We start from the raw sequence: 27193 nt of genomic DNA, 5'->3' as shown, positions 1-27193 counted from the left end.
CACACGCTCCGTTGGGCACCACCTCCACTTTCTTTGTTTTCACCTCAAAAGTTGTTAGTTTAAACTGACATCCCTGATAAATCCAAAGTTTTAATATCGATAACGTTAGGCCCAACATGTTCTCGCTCCAGAGCGGAATCAAGTTTTAGTTTCGCTTAACAGAATTTCGCAAATTGGTCCACTTGTTGCAGAAAATCGTCTGGAGCCCGAATTTATTTCTAAACTATTTGGCAATTCTATTTATTCTATTTGCAGAGTGGGTTCTCAAACTTTTTTAAGAAAGGATTCGTTTATGAGAATTGTAATTAGTTTTGATCTATCTCATCTCCTGTGCTCAAAAAGTATTTGAATTAAAAAAAAAAAATTTTTAACTCAAAATTGAAAACAAAATCGTATGCCCAACTTAGCAAAAACAATTTTTTTTTCAAAAATGTAATTTTTTTAAAGAAAAAATAGATTACTTATCTTAATCGTCACTCCTGTGAAGAAAGGAAAGAAAAAGAAATAACAATTCGAGGCCTTTGCATTCATTTTGATCCTTCTCATCAAAGCTGCTCTCTTTAAACAAGGTAGGCTACGTCGTTAGCCAATGATGTATGACGGGAAACGGACGGATGAAATATAAAATCCCCAGCACGTGCCAAATCACGCGCCAAAAAGTTGGCCCCAACTTCTTTTAATTAAAGATCCAAATTTCCTCTTCACGACTCCTTTTTTCATCTCCAGCTTAAAAAACCTAATGAGTATGCCTCATCCCTAATATGAAACAGTAGCAAATGAAGTATTTGTTATATCTCTGCATACGGGAGAGGTTAGATTGCTCATCCATAAATTAGGACATTCTTTACGCACGTCCGTTTGTGTATATATAATTATTCTTTTTTAATTCCGAATTTAGAAAAATAGAATAATTTGACTCCGAATCGAGTCCTCCTCTTTAGTTTTTGCCCTTCATTTTTTTTTCTTTTTTATTCATTATTCATATCAGTTTCCCGGCTATTAGGTGATACAAAGTCCAAGCTGTCGTAGGGGGAAAAAAGGGAATATTTTCCCCACTCCAAGAGAGAGAGAGAGGGGAGATGAATCTTATATGCATACATATTCGGATCAATTATTGCTGATGACCCAGGGAAGAATTTTCGTGGAGATTTGGAAATTTCGCTTCTGATTATTGAAAAGCTTATTTGTTCGGAGAAAAGGCATTTATCTGCGGCGTAATTCGGGGAAGGTATTCTGACATTTCTCCTCCGGTGTATATGTTTTCGCTTCTTCTTCGTTTTTTTTTTTTTTTTTTTTTTTCTGTTTTCTCTGGGAGATTTTTTTTTCTTCTGTACGTGTCGCTTCGGCGTAAAGTTGGAAGATTAAGACATTTTATCTTCACGCTCATTCTCGATTTGGTTTGAATCTTTTATTGTCGGTTTAATCTTCTTAGAGGAAGAGCAGTGAAAATGGCGGCATTGTGGGATATGGAATGATAAGTAATCGCCTTTAACGACGAGATGGTCATAAAATACATCTTTTATTCTAAAAAATGCTTCATACAATAAAAAAGCAACTAAATCGCGTTTCTCAACAGTTCACTCTTTAGGGACCCTCTTTACGATACAAATATACAACACAATCTTCGAAATAGCAACAAATTGCGGACACGTGTTTCGGGGTTTCAACCTCCTTTAATGCGCTCTTGGTCTGCTTACAGTGGCAACACCATTTTTGAACAGAACGTTACGTTATAAGTATCCTTGCTACGTTATAAGTATCCAATGATGGTTTCACAGCTGTCAATGAAATCATCAAAAGGTTATGATGTAGAAAAGTCGGGCTGAATTTCATAATCGATGTACAAAATATCAAGCAAAGACTGAAATAGATCAAATGATAATTGCAAAAGTTTAAAATAATATCAAAATAGCACGGTTACATAAATTAGTTGCGGAATATTTTTGCATTTATTCAACAGAAGTCATTTTGAGGAATATTTTGACACTTGTGATTTATGTACAATCACCAAATTTTGGGCAGTTATCGTTTCATTCTGGGAAGACCAGCAAGGCCGAAAAAAGTCAGTGCACAGTACGAGCATAATATTGAGCACACATCTACTGGACTAGACTTGACTATACTGCTGTGTGCAGGTAAAGGGCAGTAACTGCAAGTTTTTTTTTTTTTTTTTTTGCCATTTTTGTCATCTATTGTACGTTATCTTTATTGTACAAGCTCGATTATTTTGTTTCCGCTGAAAAAAAAGCGTGAAAAAAACGTCTAATTCCCACATTTTCCTCACATTTCTTCGAATATCTCGAAAACTCATTTCTACATTTACTGCCGTCCACCTGCACACGGCAGTATAAGGGTATGGTTAGTCTGTGCGATTCGAATGGAACTGCTTGCATTTTCGGGGATGGGTGAGCGACAACGAGCAAGAGGCAGCAGCCCCAATTAATTAAAAGCAGGAAACTTAACTCTTAAATACACTCCAGAAAAAAAAAAAAAAAAAAAAAAAAACCGGCGCATGGAGAAGAAAACGAAACTTCGCATACCTTAGGTAGGACAACATTGATATATGAAAGTGATAGCAAAAAAGAAAAGCAAAATGATCATTGAAATAGAAAAACTCTCAAATAAATCGACTTTTTAGTACCCTTTTAGGGTACCGCTATTATGAATTCACGAGAAGATTCTGGCAAGAACTGATGCTTAAAATTATCTTACGATGTCCTACGTCAGCTCTTACCACATTTACTGTGAATGCACCACTTATTTCACCAAAATCGTAGACCGTACAACTTACCGTCCAAAGTAATCCCAAAAATGCTCGATCTGTGACAAACCATGGGATCGAGCAGGCCAGATAAAGTGATAAGGAAGCCTCTTGACACCCTTGCTGTTTGTGACCGACCATTGTCCTGCTAAAGGACGGCTCCTGGGAGCCACGCAATAAGTCCGACACTTGCGTCTGAAAAATGTCACAAATGTACCGTTAGGCTGTCATAGTGTTATGAATCAATACAAGGGGAGGCCATGTTTCGTTTACGATAGCACCCCACAACATCGATGCAGCTGTGAATACAGTGTGCAACTGAAAAGCAAAGCATTGTTAGAACGTTCACTATGGGGTCTCCACAAGCGTGCACAGTAGTCATTAGTGCCTAAATTGAACCTAGTTTCGTGGCTGAAGATGATTTGGATGCAATCAGTTGCAGACCAATCCCGTCGAAAGTGACACTAATCCAAATGGAGGCGATAGTGTAAAGCTCTAATCCTGATCTTGTTTTCAGCACCCCAGCACACCTGCAGCTGGATTGATAGCATCGAGTGCCATATGATACATGGTCACCACCAATATAAATCCATAACACCATGACAGCCTAACGGTATGTTTGTGCTATTAGTACAGTAAAAATAGGGGTCGGACCCAAACATCCAAAAAAAAAGCTAAACCTGGTGCAAATTGTTTATTACCCTCCCAATAAGAACAGGTAAAAAGTCCCACCCCATTGTGCGTCGGGTTTTGGAATGGGGGGCATCTAAAAATTGCTGTTTTGGGTATTTTTCCAGAATTTTTAGAGTAAATTTAAAGTGAGAATATTATGTTTTACTAAATTTAAAAGCATGAAATTAAAGGTGTTTGACCCCTAAGAGGGATGACATAACCCACAAATGCTACAGAGCCCCCCTATCCCCGTAAAATGAAGCAGTACCCCCGAACCCCCCTCCATACATTTCATATGGAAACATTATTTTATGCTAAGTTAAAGTTAGAAATCGAGTGTGTCCATCTTCCAAGATCGATGGTGCACCTCCTCTCAAAGCTACAGCACCCCCCTTCCGCCAAATAAAATACATCCTCACCCCCTCCCTTTATTTCAAGTAGAAGTATTATTTCATGCAAATCAAAAATGCATTAAATCAGGACTGTCCACCCCATAAGAACAGTAGCTCACCTCCCAAAACGAAATTATATACTAAAATATTATCCTTCCCCATCCCCACCCCCTCTAATGGTGCACATTTGTTTAAATGGCCAGAAAATTCCGCTGAACTGTTTTTTTGCTTTCAAACGTTTTCTCCTAAGCTTGTAACAGAAAGTCTTCGTTATTAAGATGTTTTTTGGAATCTAGATCCTCAGCAAACTCGTTATAGTTGCAGCTATGTCTAACACAGATTGTGCATACAATTGAGCACTTCAGTCCACTTTCAGAGTTTTCAAACATTCACTATATCCAATGAACTCCTCAGAGCAAGCACGAGATTTGAGACGCAGAAAGTCTTCTAGAACAGAAGGCTTGGCTGTTGTAATAGGGCGCATATTATATTTCTGTGGTGCTTTCTTTGCACCCATCAAAAATGACACTAGCTTTCCCATACTTACAAATTATCTATACACTGCATTGCTGGCATATTTCCTTGAAATTTACAGATCATTACCAAAAATATGATCAAACAGGTATCTTCCATCTATTACATATGAGGCAATGAGAAGCAAAGGGATGCAAGTGGCAAAATTAAAAATTTGGAGATAACCAGTACAAATGTTTGGTGAACCTCTCCTCTATCTTAAGGCAAGAGATGGTAGCTGCTTCTACACTACATGATTTAGAAAAGAAAATGAATGAAAGCCTACCTAGGATCTTATCTTTAAACGCGTTTTATTCAAAACTTGAAAATGTCCACTTACATCCCTTTGCTTCTCACTGCCTCATATGAGACCAGCTGTTCGTTCTGTGATGGTGGATGAACCTTTTGCTTCAAATAATAGCACTTTAACGATACAAGATTTCTTTCCTTCTGAAACCAGATTCATCGAATACATGCGCTGATGGAGGATCAGCGCATAACTCGTACCAGAAATTTTTAACAATTTGTTATTCCATCTTTACTGTTCATACCATTGGGTGTAAAAGCTGGTTTGGGCTTACACATCTTTACAGATAGTAACTACTCTCGTAACAGAAGCTAAAGACATAACTGTTTACCTCCTTTACAAAGAAATGCCACAAAATTGTTTGCCTTCAATATCCTTTGATGTTACTACCCAAACGTTAAAGGTCTCATCGCAACTCACCTTATCATCAACGAGCAATACCACTACCAACTTAAGAGGGAAGAAACTTCTGGGGGCTTTAGAAACGGATTGTGATTTCCAAACTGAGTGACAAAAAGGTGTAAATATTTAGCATTCTATTGTTGTATTGCTCATTGCTTTCATCAAAACTTGTTCTATCGTTGAATCACTACAGGTTCTAGACCACTTGAATTCGTCACTGAGTTAGATCGTTGGACAGCTGATGTTTTAGCTGATGTTTGATGTGATCAAATTTTTTTTATCGCATAATGTACTCAAAAGTTTCAGATAGTGTTGCAAGTATATGTCCGCATATTTAGCATAATTCACATAACCAGCTGCATAAAAGAGAGGTAGCTCGGTGTTTGCAAGTGAGAACCCCCACCGACTGGGTGCAGAATTGCAGCATTTCCCGTCTCACTATTGGCAATTCCGGTTTGTCCCCCCTTACGGTGATGGCAAAAGATCGTAGAAAAGTTGAAGTTTGTTAATCAAGAAGAAGTAGGGAAACTTTGGTCAATTTGAACTTTTTTTATGCTGCACAGGAATTTTGTTTTCCAGCGCTCTAAACAATTTAATAACTCCAGTCACAAATAATTTGGTTACTGAGCTCGCTTAGATCTTTTAGAATTATGATTCTGACACTACCATATTATTGTGCGGCATTTTGTACTTCGGAAAAGTTTAAATCAGGGAAATTTTTTCGTGAACTTTACTGCAATAGTTGATTTTAGAATGCAAATTTAGGGTCCCCCCCCCCCAAAAAAAAACTCGATGGCGCACCCCTTAAGTGTGACGGAGTATCCATCCAGAATAAAAGCCCTCAAAAAAGAAAGAAATACCCCTTGAAAAAACTGCCTTAAAAATTCCAATGACGCAAAGCTGCTCCATGACCCCCCCCCCCCCCGCCTGTGCACCCCTGTTAATTAGAATTTTTTTCTGTGAGAGTTTATTATTTTACTATTATAGAGTGGTTTCTGCGAAGTTTGAGAATTTTTTTAAGTAATAGAAATTATTTTTATTTAAATTGAGAATTATTTCGTCCCCCCCTCCCCCCCGTCCACCCAAAACCCGACGCGCAAAGTGCTGGGACTTTTTACCCCTTCTTGCTGGAAGGGTAAGGAATAATTTGCAGCAGGTTTCACCTTTTTTTTTTTGGATGTTTGGGTTTGGCCATTTTTTGGCCTAATTTTACTGTACTATATGCATGCTTCAGTCACTTGAGTTGGCACTTGAGGCAGGGGGACATTTTTTTACAGGACAATGTTCGGTCATATACAGCAAGGGCGTCAGAGGACTTCCTCTCACTCTTACAACCTTCTCTTCCTGCCAGATCCCCTGATTTGCCACAGATCGAGCACATCTGAAATCGCTTGGTGCGATATGCTCGAGAGCTTCGAGTTCGATTGAATTACTGGTTCGTTTACAGTAACTGTCTTACGAGATGACGTACGAAGTCGTACAAGACTGTTCTGCCTGAATGCTTTCCTGTATCGCCTCGTAAATTCACGCTGCAGGTGCAGGCGACTCAACAGAGTACTAAAACCTCCACTCATTTCTAATTAAATAAATCATCCTCTCGCTTTGATTTTTTAAACGTTCTTATAACAGTGTTGACCTTAAGTGTGTAAAATACCGTTTCATTCTGACAACTCCTTCTTGGTGCGTCGATTTTTTTTTCTTGTTAAAGAGGGTAATTTAACATTACTTAATAATCAATCAGCTTCTTAATAGCTGTTTTGCTTGACGCTAAGCTGCTCATAAAACCCTATTGTACCAGGAAGGGTTTTTTGCCAGGAAGAGTGTCTTCCCCTTAAATTTCATTCCTCTTTCATCTGAAAAAGATCAGCCAAAGAGGTCATTGTTGAGGGCTGGAAGGGTATCGATTTACCGACAAGTGTTAAAAAATTTTTATTCGAAGGCTAGTTCAGTGTCTCAAAAGTTAGGTACGTTTCTAATTCCTTCACTTGACGCAGTAATTTCATGCCTTATTTACTGAACAACCTGAATAACGTAGCATTGCATTAAACGAAAATAAAACGAGCTGATGTGTGCATCACATGACTTCCTTTTTCGCCAATTTAATGGTATTAGTGCCTTTATAAGTCATTAAAACAATGTTTTTCGACTACTGGGGATTTGGAACAAAACCTTCGTATCATTGGCACGGTACTCTAACCGTACCGACTAAGCAGTGGGTATCCATTTCGGGATGCTATGGATTGAAGTATTGCGTAATATAAATTAGATTAAATCGGCATTTTTGATAAAACAACCAGAATGTAAACTGTCCCTTTAATTCGTACAAAGCAGCGAAAAAAAAAAAAAAAAAAACCTTAAAATGGTGCCTAACTTAGAGAGTTTGGTTTAGTATTGAGAAAGTTCTGACATTCCAGAAGAAAAAAAAAACTTTTCAGAATTAATTTGCAGTTCAACCACGGATTGTATGGAATTTGCAAACGTCCAGTCTAGACGAGTCTATTTGAATGAGGGGGAAAAGTAAAAATTTGATGAGAGTGTTCAGCTTATTTGAATGAGACTGCTTAATTTATAGGCTAGCATACATCCGCAAACGCTGACATCCCTAAAAACTAACGGATGCGTCCATTTCCGCCTGCAAATCGGATGTTTGCCTTTAAATACAATCCGTGGTCACACAGTATGCACACATATTTTTTTTTTTATTTCCAATGTCAGATTGAAAGACAACTGTATTTATAAAAATCAAACATAAGAACAAAGAACAAAAGTAAAGAAGAAGACAACAACAAGAATAAAACTACAGAATGTAAAAATCATTCATCTTGTGCCAAGCTCTTCAATAATTCTCCCACAAGTGTCTCGAGTCCAGCACAGGGCAGTGACTCAAATGTTTCGCGTCCATTTTTTCACTTTTGCTGCACAGTTGGCGAATAGGACTTGACAAGATTTTTATTCGGTGCAGATGCTTGGTGAGACGTGAGTCCCTCTAGAAGGACTCTAGGTGAGACAATCGTGATGACATAATATATCGTCGCCTCAGAGAAACAGTAGGATATCTTAGTGTTATTCGTGGGATTAGATGTCTTACTGCTGCTTTGAGGTGACGATATATGATGTTGAAAAAGGCAAAGTTAATTCATAGCATATATTTTTACTTCCTTTTACAAAAAAGGAAGTATTGTATTCGCGAAAAAATTTTCACTCAAGTGTCGACCTTAATTTCCATTTTGCTTTTGTTGAGTTTTTTTTTTTTCGACTCGACCACACACGTGCATAACCGTATAGACGCCCGAAACCGCGCCGACACCTAAGACCGTATAGACGCCCGAAATATCCTGACGATTCCCGAGTAAACTACAACGAGTTTTCTCCTGACGTTTGTATGTGTGTATGTGCGTATGTATGTCGCATAACTCAAGAACGGTATGTCCTAGAAAGTTGAAATTTAGTACGGAGATTTCTAGTGGGGTCTAATTGTACTCCTACTCTTTTGGTTGCATTCGGGGGTTTCTAAAGAGGTCTTTTGCACCTTTTTGGGGGAAATCATTGTTAATTTCGATGCAAATTCAAGTGGTGTTATAATTTGGCAGACACTTGGCGATATATCGCCAGTCTTTTGGTCGCCAAGTTTTGTCACCATCTTGGCGACAAATTTGGCATTAAAAAAAATTAAAATTTGGTTTCAATTTGGCCATTGTTGGTGATATTTAGAGAGTTAACTAATGAATCACATTAAAATTGCCAATAATGGGGAAATAACTTTAAATTGGTGCAAAATAAAGTCATGTGATGCATAACATCAACTCGTTTTTTTCCAAAAGCAAAATTAAAATAAGTTTTGTAAATTATAAAAGTGTAACAATGGGGACGAAATTATTGGAATTTCGAAAAAAAATCAAACTCAGAAATTTCCAATGGACAATACATGAATAATAATTTTTAAAAAAAGCTAGCTTTTTTTTTTTTTTTCGTTTTTCTTTCGCAAAAATTCAAGAAAAAAAAATCTAACATTGAATTAATATTGAAAATAGACAAAACTGAAGCAAAAGGGATATGTGTGTGTCTATCGGTCGATTAGTTCCTTATACTTTTTATGGAATAGTTCGCTTTAAAAAAAATAAAAAGGATGATCTTGGAAGGTATAGCCATCCCCCTCTCCCTCGTTTTATTTGTTTATTTTTTTCAACAATTAGAAAGAGGGGGGAGGGGTCTACGTGAAAATCTGAATTTTACAGGAATCCGAATGAGACAGGTGGATTTGCTTTGAGCAAAATTTATCAAAAAAAAGTTCCTGACGTAGAAAACGTGCAGATAGTTTTTTGGTTTGATGGTTTTAAAAAGAGCTTTTTGTGAATGAACAATTTTGAAACTTTATCATTAATGCCTACGAGCGAAGCTCAAACCTTTTTTTAATTTAAAATTTATATTCTATGTAACTATGTATGTACTGTAGCTGTGTATGTGTGTACATAGCTTTTTCATAGCTTTTTTTAGTACTAATGAATCGAGAAAATTAAGAGAGAATGAAATTTTTCTCTCTTTCTTTCTTTTTGTAAGTAAAAAACTACACAAAAGAAAAGATAAACGAAATATATTTTTCCATCAAAAAATAATGAAGGAACAATGCCGAAGGTAAGGAAAATTTCCTTAGGAAATGCTGGCTCATTTTGAGAAACCTGAATTTCGAAGCTTTAGTCCTAATGAATTCGAATAACTGATAACAGCGAACGTATGGTACATTTATATTGTATTTTTCTCCTTTTTTTATTTCTTATTCAGTTGTTGTTGAATGTAATTTAAAATTTCGGGCGCTAGTAAAAGCATCCCATTTCTTGAACTTGAAAGTGCTGTTCTCTAAAATCACATAAAATGTCGAAAAAAAAAAAAAAAAACTTTTATTAGAAAATATTTTCAGTCAAGAAGAGTAATAACGAGTGTATGTCAACGATACTCAATTCAAAAAAATTATCTATTTTCTTTTCTTCTTCACGACCGAGTTCTTCAAGCGTTAGATGGTAGTTTCTAATCTTTTCAATAGATGGCAGCAGTAGGCTTTCACAGGCTCCTAGGAATTCCCAGAAATAGTTCTGTTTCTCAACTAATCTTCATCGACACGCGTTCTTTTAATTTGAAATAACGGTTTATTTTTCCTCTGTGTAATGAGCGATGGCTTTTCTTGCCAAATGTTTTGGACATTTCTAAACATAATACAAGTTGGAATACTATTGGACAAAAAAAAATTTTTTTTTTGGTAATTATCGTTTTTTACTTCGAATAATACATAGAAGTTAGTAGTCGGTACCAGGCCAGATAAATATAATTCTTCAGGACATTAGTTTAATTTTTATAAATTATTATTATATTTATTATTATTATTATTAATTATAATTATCTTCTTACTCATTATTAATTATTTTTATTGATAACTAGTTGTACCCGCACGGCTTTGCCCGCAGTAGAAAATTAAAAGGTCATTTGGATCGTCTGCATATTTAGAAATAATGGATGGTGAATTTCTCGCCAATTTTCTCGCCCATGTTACGGTTCCACGTTATGATAATTAGATAATTTACTCGTTCACGTTATGATAATTTGTTCGGTAAAATGTTCTTAAAATTGGAATATAAAAAGAACAAAATCGAATTTTCGAAAAATCTCTTTGATGAGCACCCCCATGCTACAAACTAATTTTGTGCGAAATTTCATGAAAATCGGCTGAACGGTCTAGGTCAGGCGCTCTGCGCGTCACTGACATCCTGACAGACAGGCAGACAGAGAGACTTTCAGCTTTATTATCAGTAAAGATTATTAGCTATTCATTTTTTATTTATTTACTGTTATAAATGCATCATTAATTTATTAGTTATATTATTCCTGAAAATTTTAGTTTAAAAGTGAAACTTTTCTAGGATCACAATATACTACTTGAAATTACACTTAAATGAAACCATTCCTTTTCTCCGTCTTTGATACCTGTAATGATTACTTTATTTTTTTTAAAATAAATAAATTAGCTTAAAAATTATGTGAAGAAAAATAAATAAATGAAGACCAGAATTTAGTCCAAGAACGAAAATCGAAATTTAATTTCAGGTGTCGAAAGATGTTTCTAAACTTCATTTATTACTTTCAGTTTCAAGAAAAAGTGTTCAGATACGGATTTACAATATTGTCAGTAGGGATTGCAATACCGGACCAAAAATGCAATACCAATATTCGGTATTTTTAAAACGTGATACCGGAACACCGGTATTAATACCGGTAACCGAAATTTCTCAAAAACATATCGTTTCGTTGCTATAATTCATATTTTTGTGCAAAAAGCTCATTATTCATAAAAAATATTAATGAAGGAACAAATCTCATGATAAAAAAAATCAGCAATAGTAAGAATCATAATACATCTATTGAATTGTCCGTAATGAGCCTAGAACTCATTTGAATGAGCAAGTTTTCTACAGTTGAAGTATTCATTCTGAATTCACGCAGGTGGGTGGTAATGCTGGTTACCATTTGTTATTCTAACAAGAGTAATCTCAATATTTAGTACAGTTGAGAACAATATGTAAAAAAAATCTTAAAGTGTTGCTGCAATTGATGACTGTAATTAATTATTCATAGAACATATGAGGCAGTGAGAAGCAAAGGGATGTAAGTGAACTTTTTAAAGTTTCTTATAAAATCATTTAAAGTTCAGATCCTAGGTAGACTTTCATTGAAATGTTTTTCTAAATCATGATGTGTGGCAGCTATCTATCAATATGTATAACCTATTAGCACCATCTCTTGCCCCAAAAACAAAGGAGATATTCCCCTAGTACTTGCACTGGGTGAATTCCAGCGGTAACTGAAGGACAGTTTGAACAAAAAAAAAATCGATGTATTTCTGTCTGTGAGCTTTTCTAAAATATATACTTTTAAAAAACTTATGCATAGATTTTTATACACATCACAGTAAGTTGCTAAAAAAGCCACAGTCAGGAATTTATTGCCAGTAACGTTTTTTTTTTTTAATGAAATTTAAAAATCGGTAACGGAAGGACATTTTTGCGACATGATTTTCATGCAATCATGTTCTCCCCAAAAGTTCAGCCAAACTATAAAAGGGAAAATTCTACAAAAATTAGAACACATACGAGAGTGTTCAATCATTACAATTTTACCTCTAGTTTTAAAAAATAATTATTTTAAGAACATAAAATATGTATTTGTTAAGGGCAACGGAAGGACAAGAAGTTGAAAACAATTTAACTAATAGTAAATTTCAACTTACAAATATTTATTCAGTTAATTCAGCAGAATGAAACAATGACATCTAATACCTGAGACATCTGTTACAATTCCGAATTCTTGAAATACTCAAAAATACTATCAGAATCCATGGAACATATTTATCTTCTTTGTCATGGAATACAAAAATCATTCCCACATTATTATGCATTCTCAAACAAGATATTTTTACTCCTTCATCTTCTACATGAAGTACTTGTCCAACATAGCCCTTTATAAATTTCTTTCCCTTCCATTCAACTAACAAAACTTGTCCAAATGTTATGAATCCTTTCGCGTATTCTTATTATTTGGTGCTTTTGATTCAGCTGTATCTTCTTTTTAATATTATTTATAACTGTTAGTCTGTTGACTGTCAGTCTGAAGTGAAATCTCCTTCGATGTGTTGAAATAATGACTTTATTCAATAACATATCTTGTTACAGGGTTCAAATAGTGCATATTTTGTGTCAGGATGGGAATGGATATTACTTTTTGAAAATTGATCTTTGCACTGATCTCTTCGCAGTATGTTTAACAGTTGAACTAATGCTCTCAACAATGCTTTCCTGTGACTTGTGTTAACAAATCTGAAAGCAGTTTCAATATTGTATTGTTCCAATATAAAGATAAAGTTTGTAAGCAATTGTTTCTGCTTAAATTGGCTTGTCATATCACAAATATGTCATACCAAAGTGATTTTTACATGCTTAGGAACTTTTAAGCGTAGTTTTCATGATTTATATCACACAATATAATAAATAAAATCACAAAACATTTTTGAAAAATAAATAAATAAAAGTTTATTTTTTAAATTAAAGCACACATAATGTTTGTACAAATATTACTTATGTATGTTTTAAATGTGACTACCAAGTTTAAACAATAGTTTGTTTTCCACTAGCATTCTGAAATTTTACTCTGTATCAGCTTATAGATAAATGTCCTTCCGTTACCGTATTTTTTTTCCTTCCGTTACCATTAAAAACCATGTAAATTAAATCTAAATTAAAATTCTAACTGAGCCTCCTTGACAAGGAACATAATTCTGCTTTGCATAAAAAAACATTAGTTTCTATACCCAATAGGTTCTTGGTGAACTAACTGAGGTGTTGTGCTTCGGTAACGGAAGGACCTCCAACTGTCACTTTAGTAATGGACCTATTTCGCGGTTTAAAAAAGAGAAATTTTAAATTACTTACCGAAAAGTTTAACTAGACATTCTACAGATAAAAGTTAACCTAAATATTGTATGCTGAGATAACAAGTATATTGAAATTACAGTACGTAACAAAAAAGAGATTTTTGGCTCTGTAAAAACACAAAGAGAAAACTTGATTTTGCACTTGATTTTCTGAAAGACATCAAACTATTGGGGAAAACAGGTTAAGATTCAAGAAATGTTTTTATTTCTGAAGAGAACGGTATATGGCAAGTGGCAGAATATTAATTTTTAAAATTCAAGTGCGTGTCTCCTTTTTCCTGGAATTCACTACTGGTTGGCTTCAAAATTTTAATTTTGCCACTTAGATCCCTTAGCTTCTCATTGCCTCATATCCATTCGTAGTTACACTTAAAATCAACTTTAACAAAAGGGCAAGTGAGTGATCAAGGGAAATGGAGAAAGTTAAAACATGGTGCACAAAAATGAAATTCATCACACCACACTGTAAAAAATCTCGGAAAACTCTCTGAATATACAAAAAAGTTTTCCGTAATACACAGATTCGTACGCTCTCAGCAGTTTTCTGCTATAATCAAAAACCTTTCCCATTTAGCAAGAAAGTAAGAGTCGACGCATGCGCAGCTCACACGGCAATTTTATAGTCCAGCAGCAAATCCAAACTGAAACTTTCGAAAGCACGCAATGAAAACAAGTGCTGACTCATGTATGCGAAGTAACACTCATCAAGGGGATTAATAGTTTTGTTCCTCACATGAATTCACTGAAGATAATTTTAAAGTCTTATATTTTCTTGCTTATGTATCGTCATGAGATTGAATTTGAAGCTATGTCACTTATTTTTAAGTACGAAGTGCAAATTCTCGACGCATGCTTGCGGAAGGAATACAAACTGAAATTAAAAACCAAATAACTGCCGAGAGGACGCCATGTAAATTCGTTGCGTCGCATAACTTGTGTAGGTAATTTACTTTTTTCTTGGATACTTTTCTTCTTTCTACCAAATGGGTAATTTTTGTTGGCAGAATTTTATTCTGTCATAAAAATCACCTTTTTGGTGACCAAAGCCTGCAAAAGACCACCACCGACGAATAGGTAAGTCGCTTTGCAACTCTATTACTTTAAAGAGATTTAGTTCATATAAATCTCGTTAAAAAAAACTATTTTCCTCATTATCATTTTTTTGTTGTGAACTATTGCAATTTGAAAATATTTTACATTACATAGAACACATATTTAAAGTGCAAGTGTGTCTAGTTTTATTCTGTAAAATTTATGAATTGAAGATTATAAAAAACTTTAAATAAGTGTTATTGTGTACTTTGTTTTTATGTGCCAATCTCAGTTAATATTTGGCTGAACATTTATGTATCAAGCATTATGAATTAAATGTTATAATATGCAAATTGTCAGGTTTGATAGTTCGTCTTTAAGGTTGCACGTTTTCATTCTCTTGTAAACAGTGTAGCTAGATTATATGAAGTAAAAAAAAAAACTATCTCTTGTAATTAGGAACATAGTGCTTCAGTATTATCTAAATAACGATATCTCTTTAAATATTTGCATTAGCGAAACGCTTTAAATTAGTTAAATGTGTATTAATTTCTTTAACAAATGGATACATATATGTATTTAAAAGTGTCTTCATTTTTTTTCGTTTTACGAGCCTCAATTTTACCAAAAGCAAAAAAAAAAAAAAAAAAAAAAAAAAAAAAAAGACTTAATAAAAATAATTTTGTATTTTTACACCATATTAAAGTATTTGACTTATAATTTATATGATACTTTGATTTATAATGTATATGATACTTTGATTTATAATTTATATTATACATGAAATATTATTTATCTCAGCAGAGCTTCATTAGTACGATTTATTTTAGTTGCAATGTACCTGCCCTTAAGGGAAAGAAGCTGCAAATATAACAAACAAGAATTATTTCTCAATAATATATTTTTGTATATATATGAAATACACAAGCAATGAATAGCAATGAGAAAAAGAAAATTAAAAGTAGCAATTATTAGAATAAAGTTGAAAGGTTGAATTCGGAGCTCATCAGCCGTGGAAGATTCGATAAATATGGTCAAAAGACCAAAAGATATTAAACTATTTACTAAATAGAGAGTTTTTAAGCTCTAATATATGCATTACATTGAGGCAAACGCACCATATGCTAAACTATATGCAATAAACAAGAGCTTATTGCACAGAGCTTATTGCACAAGACATATAAACAAGAGCTATAAACAAGAGCTTATTGCACAGAGCTTAAATACACAAGCAATGAATAGCAATGAGAAAAAGAAAATTAAAAGTAGCAATTAATAGAATAAAGTTGAAAGGTTGAATTCGGAGCTCATCAGCCGTGGAAGATTCGATAAATATGGTCAAAAGACCAAAAGATATTAAACTATTTACTAAATAAAGAGGTTTTAAGCTCTAATATATGCATTACATTGAGGCAAACGCACCATATGCTAAACTATATGCAATAAACAAGAGCTTAAACCTAAAATTAAAAGTAGGGGTTTTTTACTTCGGCTAAATTAAGAAACAAGTCCCTATAATTTGTCTTCCTCAGGACAGTACCTACTGCATGCATACACTGTTAAAACCAGGAGTGCCACAGGGGTAAAGAATTTCACCCTAGGGTGAAAAAACAGTGCCGCGGGGTGAAACGGAGGCTAGGAAGTGTCGTCAAGGTGCTTTTGGTTCCTCAGTGGGTGAACGACGTTAACAAAAGTGATTCAATAGGAGAGCGACTCATTGCGCATGCGCTCTGACTAATCGTTCAACGACAACTTCAGTTTGAATGGCGAACGAAGGAAGTTGCAACGAAATTTGCTTTCAAATTGAATGAAGTACAAAACTGAAAATTTCGTGGATTAATCTTCGAAATATCGCGTAAGTAAAGGCATTTGATCATATTGTAGCACTTAGAGCTTTCGAACATATTTAAAGTGTTTAAAGTATGTTGACAACTGCTTATTGTTCCGTTTACCTTATTAAATATTTAATATCTTGCTATTTATATCCTGCAAAACTGTTACCTAAAACTATCTATCAGTTCTGTCTTGAACAACAACAACATTAAAAATAAAAACGTTTAAATCAGCTGATAATTGAATTGCTAATTCCGGAATAAAAATGCATCGACGTAAGCAGCCAATATACCAATATCTACTTCTTCTCAAATGAAATAACTACATAGTGGAAACGAACAAAGCAGCAAAGGCGGGGGAAAAAAAACGCCTGAAAAGAAATCTTTCTCACTCAGCGTTTGACTCATGAGTTTCACATCGTGTTTTGGTTAACGTATCAGGCATTATTGCATGAAGCGAATGTAATCTACTCGTTTTTATTTTTAATCTGACGGAAAACTTGACATTGGAAAGAAGGGCTTTTAAATCAGTATTTATCTTGTACGCATAAGGATACTCAAATATCGAATCTTATACTAAGTATTGATATGTTACGCTCGATTAAAATTTTAAACGTTTATGAACGCTTTTATTTTCCCATGATTCTAATCTAATGTTACCTAATATTTCTGGTTGTTCCGACAAATGATTGATAACTACCTTCCCTATTCATTTTCAGTACGGATCATGCAGTAAAAGTTGTCAACAACATATTTATTACTGAGCAATCCAAGTGTGAATATAAGAAAGTTAGTGCACGAACAGACAAATTAAAGTCATGAACACTTCTAAACTATGTTCGAAAGTTGAAATGTGATCAAATGCCTTCGTATATATAAATCAAAATAAATAAAACACAATTGTATTGAAAAACGCAAACAACACGGGGGTGGGGGAATCTCTCTAGGAAGCAATAAAGGTGCCATTTTTCTCACCTACAGTACCATCTTTCCCCTACGGTGCACGTTGGGTGAAGGGAGCCAGTTTTTCACCCTTGCTAAGGGTGCAATTTCGGCTCTCTATCGGGTGTCGCTGGTGAACAAGCGTTTCACCACTGAAAGGTGCCAAACACAACCTGTAGTTTTAACAGTGTACTAGTTTAATGTAGGACAGTCAGGAGGAATGAGTCAGTGGCAAAAATGGAACAGCTGCATTTACATGCCAAAATAAAAAGTAATATTATTTCATGTCATTGTTTTAAAAGTGATCATTTTTAAAAAAACTATGTTATTAATATACAATGTACATATATGGGGAGAAGACGAGGGGCGTTCATCACGCAGACTGTGCCATTGACATTTTCAGGGGGTTGCTTTTTCAAGGGGGGTGGGGCGCTTCATAGCATTTTATGGGTGCACCATCACTCTTATGGTGGGGGGGGGGGAATTCTCGTATATATGAAATGGAATAATCATGTAATAGAGTTCAATGTTTTAATAAATAAAATATATAATGCATTTTGCGCACACTGTAAAAATAAAATCAGTAACCTATTTTGAATAAGTATTTATATTTGTGATGAGATGGAAAAGGGCAAGAACAGAAGAATCAACCCGAATGGTTCCAGCAGGGGGACTTGGTGTCATATTTAAATTCATCAATTTCTCTGTTGGTACTTTTCGGTACACTTTGTTCGTCAGAGAAATTGACTTGAGGTGAACGAATTCCGGAAGGCGAAGGGTAGGTAAGTCCTGTCAAATTTTATCCGAAGATAAAAGCTATCAAGTTTGATACAAGATATGTTTTTAAGTTCTGCATTAAAATTACAACATGTTGATAGTTTTGTATTGAAAATATTGAGAGATAAACTGAAGTTTAAGATTGTTTAACAAACAATCCCACTTTTCAGAAGGTACCCCCACTCCAATTTCCCGACGATTTTGTGATTAGGAATGAAACTACTAGATTATTTCATAATTTTTCAAAAATTTATAACTGTGCATATGTTATGCTGTTAACCATGCTATTTGTCATTAGAAATTCAAAAAAAAAATCCACGAATGATTCTAAAATTGCTTGTATTATTGCTCTTAGATATGAAAGAGTTGAAACTGATATGGTATGCAATACTATAATAAAGAATTATATTTTAGAAAAAATCACGGAAAAAGGATTCCGAAATTCTCGGAAACGTTTTTGAAAATTGTTTGGAGATTTCCGAAATACTCGGAAACGTTTTCGAAACTTTCAAGAACCACAGCTGCACAGAATACTTAGAAACTTTTCTGGAAATTACGGAAAGAGGATTCCGAAATACTCAGAAACGTTTCTGAAAATTACAGAAAGAGGATTCCGAAATACCCAGACACGTTTCTGGACATTACAGAAAGAGGATTCCGAAATACTCAGACACGTTTCTGGACATTACAGAAAGAGGATTCCGAAATACTCAGAAACGTTTTTGAAACTTTCATGAACCGCAGCTGCACGATATACTCAGAAACGTTTCCGGATTTTTTTTACAGTGCATCTAGTGATGAAAATATCATTTCTTAATCTTTCCGCTATCTTTATTTTTTGATATTCTATTAATTCGTAGTTTTCCCAAGCCGAATTTTAACATTAAGAGATTAATTTTGGTACTGTCTCATCGAAAACAAAATTTGCACTTAAAATAACAGTAGTTTTTTAAAAAGTTAAGTTAAAAACTCGGTAATTAAATGCTATTTATTATTTTCAGAAGATACCGAAAATACCGATATTTTACCTCAGCAAATACCGGCATTACAAAACCTCAAAATAGCTCGAAATACCGGTATTCGGTATACCGGTATCTCGGTATTGCAATCACTAATTGTCAGGAAGTCGTAGGCGAAGCTCTAGACTGGGAATTCTGAATAGTAGCCACTGGATAAAAAGGTCACAAAAAATGGTAGCCACATTTGACTTTTCGTAGTCATTTTCTTAAAAAACATATTCAGCACACACACACAAAAAAAAAAAAAAAAAAAAAAAACTTAAAGGAAGCAATAAATAAATATCCTTTGCCGGAAAAAGGGGTTCCTTGACACCCAGACACACGCCATATTCAAGCTCGTCAGAACTAGACGGTTACGATTGGAGCCTTATTGCAAGCAACAATTTTTTTTGTGAAAATTGTGAGGCACAGAGATCGGATTTGCAACTGTTCGAGCGTATCTTATGCTCAAATTGTCGAAAATAATAAATACAACACCTCATACTTTCTAACATTCTTTTAATCTTCTTTTAAGATACATGAATGTTATTTTAATTCTTTTACTTCAGCGGAGATCTTATGATGAAGATTAAACAACTTGCTAATGAAACAATTAGCAAAAAAAAAAGTTTAGTTAAAGAAAAAGCACACATATCATTAAAAATACTCATGGAATGGGTTACATAAATATTTTCTAAGTTCTCGAAAATAGTTTCACTAAAAATAATCTTAGGGGCTGCCTACAATTTTTCAACTCTTACAGGGGGAAGGGGATTCGTGAAATTGTGACAGTTTGTGACAAGGAGGAGGGGGCATAACGAGAAGTGTAACATCATATGAACACGGTTATGAAAAGTAGCGTAGCATGTGATAAAGGGGGAGGGGGAGGAGGAATTGTGACACTTAGTGACAAAAGGAGTGGAGACGCGTGACAAATATTGGAGAAAAGTGTGACATTATTTATAGACAGCCCATTATGCACGTGGAATATTTCGTTGAGAAAAAATTGCACTGGCGGGAAATTTTCCAAGCAGGCAAAGCAAAAACACCTTTTTCGGAAGCGTATTCCCTCTCTCACTCTCTCGAATAATTCGAAACAAAATACGACCTCATCCCTGCTCGATTCCCTCCCTCCACCCCCTTCTAATCGGTGCCCAAAGAAGCGAGCGTAATGACTTTCACGCTCTCTCGGACGTCCGAGCCCCGTTTCCCCTTTTCCTCCAGCGTGATCCCGCAATTTCCAGGATGCATATATCTATGCTAATGTGACCGACAAGATGCGCTTTCATAAAGGCTCGTGGAATAATGACGTGTTAGGACAACAACGGGTTGATTCGCTGATTTAAAACTCGGACTTGCGAGAGAGAGAGAGAAAGAAAGAGAGGTCGGGATCGGCCGGACTCTTTGACACTGTCATTACATTGGTTAATATGCAGATGGTGGAGGAAAGACTCGAGAAAGAAGTAAGGATGGAAGTTTTTTTTTCAAATATAACTCGGATTTTATATTTTAAAAATCTGGCACATTTGATTTGGGATTTAGAAAAATGAAATATCCGTCGTGATATTTTTGTTACAAAAAAAAAAGAGGTTTTGAACAGAATATTTTTTTGTCTTTTTTGAGATTCTGAAATCTTTTTTGGAGAGAACAATGAAGTGATTATTCTGCCTTGAGCAGAAAAAAGGCCGTAGCTACAAACTTTTCTTTTCTTCTTTTTTTTTTTTTTTTTTTTGTATTTTTCTCATCTATTGTGCGTTAGTTTTACCGTACAAAATTGTTAATTTGTTTTCCATTGAAAATAAAGCACGAAAAAAAAAGCCTTTTTCCAACTTTTCCCTACGGTTAGTATTGAATCCAAAACGCGTTTCTTCAAATATTTTGAAAACTCAATTCTGCAGAGCAGATACTGCCGTTTACCTGTCCAAGGCAGTGTTGATCCCAGTAGTTGATTATATTATTGCAACCAGAGGGAGTGGGGGTAGCGGGAGTGGGGGAGAAGGGACACCTGTTGTCCCAGGCCCAAGCCGAGATTTTTAAAATGAGTGGTGAAATATATGTAGGGACGTAGGGGTAAACAATAATAAGGAGGGGGCCCGTAGAAGTCATTTGTGACGGACCCCAAAATTCTGTGCACGCCCTTTGGGGATGGTAGGAATTCCCCTCACCCGCGTTCCTTGGCAATCCTTGGTCACACACACACTTTCTCAACAAGCCATTATTAAATACAATATCACAATCAAAATAATTGAACTTGGAAATTAGTTAAACCAACACACACACACGCAGTATCCGTACACTGTTATAACTAGAGGTTCCAGACGAGTGAATATATTCCCCCTAAGGTGAAAGCATGGTGACCAAGGGTGCCATATTGGCCAGGAAGTAAAGCAGAGGTGCGAAAGTAGCAGACAGTCGTAGACAGGGGTGCCAAAACAGCAAGCAATCGCTAAATGACTTGCTGGCGCATGCGCTTCCGGCATACATTCACCATTCAACCACTTCAATATGGCGGACGAATGATAGGTTGCACTACGCGTGGCTTCTACGTCTTTCACATTGAATGAAGTACACTATTGGATTAAATCTCAACTTTTGTAGGATAATTCTTTAAAATAATAAGTAAGTACAGCTTTTGACCACTTTGTAGCTTTTAGGGCTTTCAAACATAGTTAAAAGTACGTTTAATGCTTTTCAGTTACCGTTAGTCCGTTACGATACCGTAATACCGTTAGTTGTTTATTTTCAGGTTACCGTTACTATCGTGAAAATTCCATCATTCACACAAAACGCTACTAAATGTATCTATCATTATTTTCTTGAATACTCGATAAGCATCATTTAATCACCGAAATAGTAACCGCAATGATATTTTCAATAACCAACAAGTGAGAACCTAAATAAAAATGATTCTTGTGCTTCGTGTAGCGAGTACAAAAAATAAAAAAGAAATCTCTCTCCGTCTATCTTTTTCTTTTGCTTTTTCGTTCAAGTGTTTGAATCATTTCCTGTTAGCGGTTATTCGATAGTGTTAGGAGTTTCTATAAATTTTTAACTGTCGAAAAATTTTATGCGCATTTTATTTTATTGTTATTTTGATTGAAATGTTGAACCTTTGAGAAACGATTTTGCTTTATCGTAACTTTAATATCCCAGAATATTTTTGGCTATTCATGTAAATAATTCATAAGTACACCTACACTTTACTTTCGGTGCGGTTATTTCTCACAAATGATCATTAACTTAACTATGATTATTCAAATAATTACTCGTCTTTAACTTTAAATATATTTGTGACAACTCTTTGATACCAAATAAAGTCTGTAGATATTTATTGTTTTATTCATCTTTAATATTACTTTGTAAAACAAAAAAAAAAAAAAAACTCATCAGTACGCAGAATTTTTTCACAAGTTTTTTACCGCCCCGAGAGTTATTATAATTATTATTATTTATTTTATTTATTTTTAAGAAAAGGATAAAAATTTCACAGGTCCTCAATGTTTTTCATTTGTTTTTACCGACCCGTGGGTCAAAAGAGGTTGAGAAACACTGATGTAGAGAACGATCAGATGAATTAAAGCAATGAGCCTTTCTTAACTATGTTGAAAACTCTGAAATATGGTCAAATGCTGTAATTACAAGTTTTAATCATTTCCAGTACTGAATTCATGCAATGTGAAAAGTGTGCAAAACGTAGACTATCATGAATCAAAACAAAACTATTAAAAAAAGAAAAATACACAACTGTATTCAAAAACGCACACAATACGGGGGAGGGAGGGGGAGGATCTACAGTAAGGGTGCCATTTCTCTCTCCGAAGGTTCATTCTTTTCACCCCGGCTGCCTACTTTTTGAAAGGTGCCTGTTTTTCACCCTAGTTAGAGGTGAAATTTCGGCTCCGTATTGGGTGCCGCTGGTGAACAAGCGTTTCACCCCTGAAAGGTGCCGAATGCAACCTGTAGTTTTAACAGTGTATGTTATCTTGAAATACCCATGTATATGTATAAATGAGCTTTCAAGAGTAATGATTAAATATTTTTGTGCTGTTATCGGGGTTAAAACATGATCCAAGTCCGCGTAAATATAGCAATCCCATCTTGATCCACTCTCATGTTTGTTCCATGTCTCCTCTGTCATGTTTTTTTTCCTTCCCCCCTTTTTTTTTGATGTGAGGGTTTTTGTTATTTTTGTTTGGATCTTGATGTACTACACACACCATTTCTTAACTAAAACTAGATTACTACAATTCAGCTTTTCAAGGAAAATTCAATATGATTTTTCACGATTTCAGGAGATCGAAAACAGTTGCTTAAATATTATTTCACTACGTAACGTTTCTAAATTTTATATATATATATATATATATATATATATATATATATATATATATATATATATATATATATATATATATATATATATATATATATATATATATATATATATATATATAATTGGAAGCATTTATATTCCTTCTTTCGAACAAAACTTTTCAACAAAGTGAAATATTTCCTTTTGACAAATTTGCAGTTTCCTAGGTGTAGGTAGTACTCACGCAACGTTTATGTTTTCGAACATAAATATTTCTTGTATTTTTGTAATAAACATCGCATATGTTAAATCAATCTGCCGTGGACAAGTAAACGGGAGTATCTGCAGAAATGAGTTTTCAAAATATTTGAAGATACGCGTTTTGGATTCCATTATTCCATACTAAAAATAGAAACATGTTGTAAATAGACGTTTTTTTCGTACTTTTTTTCTGCGGAAACCAAATAAGAAACTTGTACAATAAAGCTAATGTGCATTAGATGACAAAAATGAAAAAACCGTTACTGCCCTTTACTTGCTCATGGTAGCAATACATCCATTCATAACAATATTAATCTAATAAAAGGGGGGGGGGATGGAAGCTAGGAAATGACTATTGCAGTTATTTTGTTGTGAATTACTCCAGTAACATCAGCTACAGAAATCAACAGCAAACTATCTTCTTCAAAACTTGCAAATTTTCCTTTTTAATAAATATTTCGCTTAGAAAATGTTCTATCCTTCGGATTGCGAGCACAGAAGGAAAGCGAAATTCGTGTTTAGTTTTACTCTTTTTACTTTATTCCTGATTTTACTCCACCACAGTTTATCAGAACTACATTAAATACTACATTCAAACATGAAATTATTTTTACTAGTATGTTGTGGTCATCACGAAACTTTCTTCTACATCTTTTTTATGATTCTGATCCTTCCCCATGCTTGACAAGAAAGCAATATCCCCCCCCCCCCCAAAAAAAAAAAAAGAAAAAAAAATTAAACATGCAAAAACTTGACGACCATACCAATGTCTGAATTATCGCAAAATCAAAGCAAAGAGCGAAAATTGAAAGGTATTTTAAAAGACTTGCTTGATTTAAGTACAAATATTTTATTTGTTAACAAACATAAGATGGCAACAGTTAAAAATTTTAAATCATTTTGAGATAATATTTCCGATCATTTCCATACAATTAAAATCCTGAGAAATACGCAGACGACAGTTGATTACGATTCATCTTTCTTATTGTTGCATTAATAAAGCTATTTTTATTCGAAAAAAAAAATCAGAACCTCTTGGAGCGATTGGCGCCAAAATTGAACCAACGCCTGTTTACATATGGATCCACATTTATTCCAAATTTCATTCAGAACGTAGCATTACTTCTTGAGATATGGCACTCACAATGGAAAAAAAAGAACGTTCGATTGCGCCACCCCCTTTTCAGCTGTTGACACCAAAATAAAACCAGCTCTTATACCCTCTAAGGGCTACTTGTCATTAATTTTTTGTTTGATTCCGTTCGTTATTTCTTGAGATACAGCAGTCACAATTGACGACAAAAAACGTTCTATAACTCAACCCCTGTTTGAGCTATTGATACCAAAATTGAATCAGCATCTGTTCCTATCAGGGACAATATATGGATCAAATTTTGTTTGATTCCACCAGATACTTCCTGGGTAATAGCACCACCCCCCTTCGAGGAATTCGTGCCAAAAACCAATGGGCAGAAGTTTACATAAGGGCACATATGTGTACCGAATTTTGTTTGATTTCATGCGGTAGTTTTTGCTGTAGAGCGGCCACAAAAAACTGGTGACACACATACATGACACACACACACATTTTCCAAAAATGGTTCAAATGGACCCAGCATACCTCAAAACGTTCGAATCCATCAAAATTCGAAAATTTGCACGAATCCAATACTTTCTTCTATACATTAGGTATAGAAGAAAGTAAAAATGGGAGTTCGCAAAATAAAGGGGTATCAGAATGTTCGCCTTTTTGATGAAAACGTTACTTTTCAATGAAAATTGTTTTCATTTTATGCTCTCCTAAAAGAATGATTTAAGAAAAATGTGGCTCTGTATTATTTCTTTTCTCATTTCCTCATAGAAAAGTATATTTAAAAATAGCACATTGGCGTTTAATTGTTAACTCGTTCCTATGGAAAAACATCAGTGTTTCATACAAAGATTTTAATTCAAAATAAATAAATAAATAAATAGATAAATAGATAAATATATATATAGATAGATAGATAATAAATAAATAAATAAAAATAAGATTAATGTCACGAAATTAAAATTTTCCGTTATCTTGAAGGATTATTTATTGCTGAAATCAAAAATATCTCGGTAGTTCTCTGCCAATAGTTTTACCAAAAAATAATTTCAATTAAAGAAAGAGAAAATTAAGTGATGCACAAAAAAAAAAAAAAAAAAATCAAGTTTTTAACAAAACATATCTTGCTTATAAAGTCGCTTTCTTGCTAGACATTTTGACCTAATTACTGGAAAATTATATCTTACTTAAAAATTAGCATTCCTAAAAGGAAATTATTCAGATGAATAACTAAATTTTTCTTAAAGAAGAATGCTGGTTCTTTTCTTTTTTTTTTCACCTTTCGTAAAATTTACTTTTTTAAAACAATACTTTCTTTTAAAACCTTCGTTGATATTTTTGGAAAATTGTATATCGTTCATAGAAAATTATAAAAAGAGTTATAGACAGTCGTTTTTACTATCGAGACAACGCCAGCCTACTCGAGAGCTTAGTTTAACTCTGGCAGCGAAACCAAAAGTAAACTTTGTTTCTCCTACAACGGGACTTTCAAAAAATACCTACAAAATTTTACATACTTTGTGAAGAATTATTTATCTTTAAAATTGTTATTTTGATACAACCCAACGCAGTTGCCGCTTTAGACAGCCATATCGTTATATCGACAGGCGACATTTTTTTTTTTTTTTGACTAGAAGACAATTTGTAGCTGATTTGATATGTGCATAACGCAAATGCATTTGTTCCCTTTTAATATCAGACCATAACTTGTGGAAACTGCGTTTAAAACATTGAGTATCTTTGATTGGATTGAAGTCATTCAACATTCTCAACTTACTCATCAAAGAAAATTTTGATCGGCAAGAATGAAAAAGAAGAGAGAAATTCCATTCTTTAATCGAATGATATTTGAAACTGAAGTATCGTTAGACAATAAGGAATAAGAATAATTTTTGAGAAAAATCTCGTTTTAAGGGGTTCAGATAACTACTAAGAATATCGTTCAGTGAGGGGGAGATCTACATTAAATATTCATGTGGACCAGAAAATATTATTCTCATAGAGTACGTGTCTCATATTACTTCATCGCGGCTTTACTATATTCTGAACTCGATTTTTATTACAGCCTATGCGATAACGACATCACGTTTCCGCATTTTATGCACATAAAAGTCGGAAAAATTACCAACATTTTCTTCTAATCTCATTAAAAGAATTTCCAAACCTCTCTAACTAACTCGTAATTAAAACGGAAGAAAATTCGGAGGCTTTACTTTCCGAATCTGCACAGCAGCAGTACGGCTTCGGCTAAAATATGAATGACAAAGATGTTCGCGAAAATATTTATCTGGGTCTTGCGGCGAGGGCCGTCATTCTTCGGGGTAAACATTTGCTTTATGGATTCTTCATTCATGAGCGCTTCGTCCGTCCAGGGGATGCAGTCGAACATCTTATTGCGTCCGACCATCCTTTCGAATGAACAATGTGAT

This window comes from Uloborus diversus, chromosome 1 (assembly GCF_026930045.1).
Source record: "Uloborus diversus isolate 005 chromosome 1, Udiv.v.3.1, whole genome shotgun sequence".
NCBI classification, from domain to species: Eukaryota; Metazoa; Arthropoda; class Arachnida; order Araneae; family Uloboridae; genus Uloborus; species Uloborus diversus.
The sequence above is the reverse complement of the archived record's forward strand: the minus strand, read 5'-3'. Positions refer to the sequence as shown.